This window comes from Dipodomys ordii, unplaced genomic scaffold (assembly GCF_000151885.1).
Source record: "Dipodomys ordii isolate 6190 unplaced genomic scaffold, Dord_2.0 Scaffold77, whole genome shotgun sequence".
NCBI lineage: Eukaryota > Metazoa > Chordata > Mammalia > Rodentia > Heteromyidae > Dipodomys > Dipodomys ordii.
Window position 1 is genome coordinate 30,001 of NW_012267293.1, and position 6,251 is coordinate 36,251.

Genomic DNA, 6,251 nt, shown 5'->3' on the forward strand with positions numbered 1-6,251 from the left:
CCTTGTACCACAGGAGAGGCCTTGTACCACAGGGGCTGCCTTGCACCTGAGGGACTGCCTTCTAACCGAGGGACGTGCTCATTCACAGTGACCCCTTCTGTGAAGCAGGGCACAGGCCTGCACGAGCCCAAGGCCCCAAAGTCCAGACTCTTAGGACTTCATGGTGACTTGGGCGAGTCTTGGCCATGGAGTGCTTATGCACAGCTCCTAAGTTGGCCATGGAACTCTTGTGCACGGCTCCTAAGCAGCACCCAGCTCTCCTCCTTCCTCACAATGGCTCTCCCTGCTGTTTCTTCCCACATCTGGTTAGCGTCATTGTCACCAGCACCACCAGAAGCCACTCTGTTCTTCTCCCCCTGCTGCCTTCACTTTCTGGCTTTGCGCAGTTCTTACTTGACGTCCCTGTGGGGCCGGGCCCAGGACTCCTGTCCTCTTGAAGTCACAACCTAAATATGGTAAAATAAGCACACGCCCCAAATGTGCAATTGCAGGTTGCCATAAGAGGTACAAGGCAGGGTAGAAGGATGCGGTTTGGGTCTTGGGATAGCAAGACCTCTCACAGAAGGATACTTGGAGGCTTGGGTTGTGGCAGGTTCTGGTGAGAGTCAGGGCATGGGCAGCCCAGGCGGGGGAAGAGCCCCCACAGGGAAAGCACACGGCTTTGCGGATGGAGCCGGGACATGGCTTTGAGTGTCTCAACTCTAGAAAGATTTGGAGGTGGTCTGTGGGTTCGGCCCGGTGAACCGTGGTGGGCAGCAGTGTTGAGGAGTGGAGCCTGGCTCTGCCCCACAGGTGGGAGGGGCTTCCCTGGAGAATAAGGACAGATTTGAGCCCAGTGCACGAAGGCTGACCTCTGGCCCACGCCTGGGTGCTGTCCACACTCCTCAGGCTGGGGTCACCAGGGCCACAGGAACTTCAGTCTGCCTCTTCTCCTGCAGCCTGAGTACCTAGATGCCACAGTCGCAATCACTCTGCCAGGGAGATCCAGCACCCTCCGACCCGGTGTCCAGCCCTAGCTTGTCACCCACCCAACACAAAGCCTCACCACGGTGGTCCAATGCTTCTGACATAAACTCAGCAGTGCCCGCTCCCTGCCTTGGTTTCCTCCCAGGGTTCCTGGCTGCCCAGAGGCACAGTGAAGTTATCTGATGTGCCACCCTTGTTCACCTGTCTCCCTGTCTCATCTGTGCCAAGATACCTGCCAGCATGCCATCTGCCATGGCTCCCAACTGTGACATGGTCTCTCGCCTTTGGCTTTCCATGTAAGATACACTGTCTTGTCTCTCACCCTCAGACTCTTCCCTCTGGCTCTGGGATTCTTTTTCCCTGTCTTCCCATGGACCCCAAAGCCTACAAGGAATCAGGCACTTGTGTAGACAACACACAATTTTAGGCTCATGGCCTGTCTCTCCCAGTGGCCGGAGGGATCTCCAGAAACCTCCTGCACCTTTGTCCAAGTTACCTATGCTTAATGCAACCTCTGAGATGCTGGAGACCTGAAAGATGAAAAGAGCAGTTAGATGGAAAAATGAATTGCTACTTCCCTCTGACTCCTGATTCCTGGAGGAATCCAAGGGTTACCCGGGAACCATTTTGTCCTAGGCATAGTGGTGCCATTCAGATGGCATAGAACAATCACAGCCCAGTGGCAGCAGTATTGCAGAAAGTAGCACACCAGGTCTCTAAGGACATTTCCAAAAACACAGCATTGGTAAGTGGGCACTGGTGGCCTTCTTACAAATCAGTGACATGCTGTTCTGGTGAAGTTCCTTTCACAGGCTTCCGTACTGATCGGAGAGATTTAACCTGGAATAGTCTGTGCTCCTCCACTTTCCCACAAGATCTGAAGCAGGAGAGTTCATTCTTCTCTGAGCTCCTGATGTGGGAGAGCTTACCCTTTTTGCCCTACCTTAGATAGTTCTTTATCCCCACAAATACTGAGATAGGAAAATTCATTTCTCACAGGATCTAGGATGAAGTGTCCATTCTCAGCCATCTAATAGGAGGAGGAGCCATCCATTCTTCCCCATAGGATCTGAGTTAAGAGACTATTCTTTTCCAGAGGCACTGAGCAACCAGAACCCATTCACCCCTCAGTGTTCAGATGGAAAAGTCCATTTCCCCCATCGCATCTGGGATCTGAGATAGGAAAGTTCATTTTCTCCTACAGAATTTGAGATATTAGACTCAGTGTTTCCCCTCAGGGTCTGAGGTGGGGGGGTTTGTTCTTCCAGACATCTGCTGAGATAGGAGAAGCCATTTCTCTCTCCAGTGTCTGACTGAGGTAGGAAGGGATATTCTTCCCTGAGGGGAAATAGGTCGTCTTATTTGTCTACATAAGACTGGAGGTAGGAAATAAATTCTCCCACTTAGGTGCTGATTAGAAGGACACATTTCCTCTCACAGGATGTGTACTCATTTTCTCTACAGAATCTGAAGGAAAGTATGCTCCATATAGAATCTGAATAGGAGAATTCATTCTTCACAGACACTGAGGAACCAAGATGTGTTGTTTCCCCTTTAATGGGGTGAAAGAGTCCATTATACACCACCATTTCTTAGGTAAAAGAGTATTTACTCTTACCTGGGCCTGGGGTGGAGGACCCATTCACATGAGAGAGTCTGATCTTCCCAACAGAACCTGAGGTAAATGAATCTATTCTTTCTGACAGGTATGCAGGTAAAGTACTCCACTCTTTGCCATGGGACACTAGTATGTGGAGGCCATTCCTCCCACAGAGCTAAGATGCATTAACCTATTCTTCTTTCCCGCAGGGTTTGAGCTAGGAGAGTCTATTCTCCCCGACAAGGACCAATAAAGGAGAGTTTCCCATGCTTCCCATGCTGGCTGACATAAGCCAATTCCTTCTTTTCTGCAGGATATGCTGATAAAGACTCCATCCTCCTCAGTAGGTGAGTACATGTGGGTTCTATTCTCCACTGCAGATCTGAGGCAAGGACTTCTGCTGAGCCTGTGATGGGAGCACGCTATTCCTCCCCTCGGGAGGAACTCAGTTCTTCCCAGCAGATGGTGAGGTAGAACGTTCCAGAGCCTTAGCTACAAGCTATGAGTAGGGTGGTCCATCACTTCCCTGATCTGATGTAGAGATTCCTTTCTTCACAGAAGCCACAGAAGGAAGTTGATTCTTCCCTGAGAGGAGATGGAGTAGGAGAGCCCAATCTTCCCCACGGGATCTGAAGTGGGCGTCTTTGCCATAGCACTAGGTCCTGCAGGATTGGATACAGGCAATCCCTCTGTGGTCACAGGGTCTGAACTGTGGGATCCCTTTCTTCTCTGCAGGCTCTAGGCGCAGGAAATCCATTTTCCACTGAATCTCAGGCAGGGAGTCGACTCTGATTTATCCTGCTGTATCTCTTGTAGAACAGTGTATCCTCTCCATTATTGGACGTGGACAAGTACATGCTTCCTTGTGGGCACTGGAGCAGGCAAGACCTTTTTTTCCACAGGATGTAAGGGAGAAGATCCACCCTCCCGCAAATTAATGAGGAGATTAGTTTCCTCCTTTCTGCCGCATCTGAATGGAGGATCACATTCTCCCCATGGGTACTAAGGTTGGATAACCAGTTGTTGGCCACTGGATTTAAGGTGGGAGAGTGCATTTTCCCCACAGGATCTGGCTGGAGGGGGGTGGTCTGCAGGGATTTCCCATAGAACCTAAGGTAGAAGGGTCTGTCTTGCCCATCTCCTTGGCATGGTATCATAGGAATGAGAGTCTCTTCTTCCCACAGATGATAGAACTTCTTCCTAATTGGATATAAAGTGGGAGACTTAATTTTTACCAACCTGAATTGAAATCTCAGTATATATTGTTAACTACAGGGTCCAAGATGGGAAAGTCTATTCTTCCCCTAGGATCTAAGATATTGATTCATCTCTACAAGATCTTGTGGGACAGTTCATTATTCCTTACAGGATCTGAGGTAGGAGTTCCATTATTTCCCTCTGAACCTGAGGCAGAGGAATTCATTTTTTTTGTACAAGTTGTCATGTAGGATGACCTATTTTCCCTTATACATTTTGATATAGGTGATGTGATTCTTCTCTACAGGTACAAAGAATAGAGAAATACAATTGTTCTAGAAGGTATTTACACAGGAGAGTCCTTTCTCCTCAGGTGTTGTGTGGGGAAACCATACTCCTTCGTGTTCAGGTAGGTTGCTTCACCCTTCCTCACCCGATCGAAGGGAGGAGAATTCATTTTACCCAACATCTACTCTAGGAATGCCCTTTCTTCCCACGGGATCTGAGGTTGGAGATCCCACTTTTTCCCACACATAGTGAGGCAGGGAATCTCCTTTCCTGGCCCAGCGTGGGTGACTGGGGCTGTTAGAGGTCACTGGATCCCTTGCATGGGTTGCGGCCCAGGGAGGTCTGTCACTGTGATCTGCAGCAGCCATTGGATGTGCTGGCTCTGTCCCATGGACACGGGGAACATCATCACCACCACAACATAGTGTTGTTCGTGGGCTCTACACTGAGCCCACGTGGCTCCTTTCACTGACGGACCATCTGGTGACAGACGCTGAGGCCAGGCATTGGGGGTCACACTATGCTGGCCCTCCTCGCTTCGCATCCAGTGCGTGAGGCCAAGGCTCTCCTGGAAGATGGCTCGGCGTGGAATCAATGAGAAGAAAGCTGTAGAAGGTCCATTGCACTTTCTGCCCAGTGAGGGACAGGACTCCACTGTTTTCTTCCAAACCTCGGTGCTTCTCCAGAGGAAATTATGCTCAACTGAAAAAGAGATTCTGATTTGTGGTGCCAAGAAGAGCACATGTTTTCCCACGTCTGCACTTTCCTTCTGCCATGACAGCCAGAACTGTTTCTAGTGAGATGTTTCTTGGTATGAGCAGAGCGGCATGCTGTTGACCCACAAAGTACAGCAGAGGCAAGACAGAAACTGTACTTCTTCCCCGAGGTTTTGGAATTGCCTCTTCAAATGCATGAATGTAGCCCATCCTGACCAGTCTCAGGACATTCCCTTCCTGACTTGAGCACAGCATTCATCCACTTAATCCACGAAAACACCAGCTTGGGTGTGCACATTCATCCACTTAATCCACAAAAACACACACCAGCATGTGTGCAATTCACCCGTTTAATCCGTGAACACACCAGTGTGTGCGTGCACATTCATCCACTTAATCCACGAGCACACCAGCTGGTACATGAACTGTACAATCCTTGCTTAGCAAGAGAATCTGAGCATGAGGCCACCACACGCTGCATGGAATGTAGCACATGGGAAGGAAACCATTCTGAGATGCAGGTTTGGCTTCAGGACAGCAACAGGACTCCTGATGATTATTTTCTAAGGGGACCACACTATTTCCCTTTCCTCATACAGGTAGAAGTTCTAGGCCAAGGGTCATTTCCAGATACCAGAGTTATAAGAGCTTGTCTGGGATTTTTTTTCTTCTAGTTCTCTGATGATTCCCAAATTCTCAGCTATTCTAGAAACTACTGTCTTTGAATACCAATGAAATTAAATCTACTTTGTCTTCAGACACAATCAATAATCCATTATGAAATGTTCAGTTCTTGGTGTTAAAATACTCTTAAAAACAGTTAACTTTTCGACCGAGATAAGGCTCTCATGTCAGAGGACAAATGGGCATTTCTCTGGGTTTGGAGTTGGGCAGGCCCCCTGGGAGATGCGTGGTGCGCGTGGCTTCCGGGAAGGCCTGGGGGAGGGGCAGAGTGGGTCCTTGATGCTGGCTGCGGGGTGGATTGGGGCCATTTTCCCAAGCAGATCCTAGTTCTTGTCAGTCCCGTTTTGGTCACGATTTCTACCACGATGTGAAGACAGGCCTGAGGGCTGTGTTTCCTCCCACTTCCCGTTACATGTGTTGAGTGCTTCAGAGCACTCTCCTTCCCTGGTTGGGGTGGTGACAGCCTCCTGACCAGCCTCAATTCTCTTCTGTTGCCTGTCCTCGGCCCACATTCTACTCTTAGAGTGACCTTTCCAGGTGCCTAATCCGACTGTAACCCTCCACACCCCCAGACCTCCCAGTTGCAATTCTTTGTATGTCCTAAACACTGGCACATACCTGGCACGGCAGCCCATCCTCACAGGCCTGCCCCCCCACAGGCTTGCCCATCCTCACAGGCCTGTCCCCCCCACAGGCCTGACCATCCCCACAGGCCTGCCCCCCCACAGGCCTGCCCATTCCCACAGGCCTGCCCCCCCAAAGGCCTGCCCATTCCCACAGGCCTGCCCCCCCACAGGCCT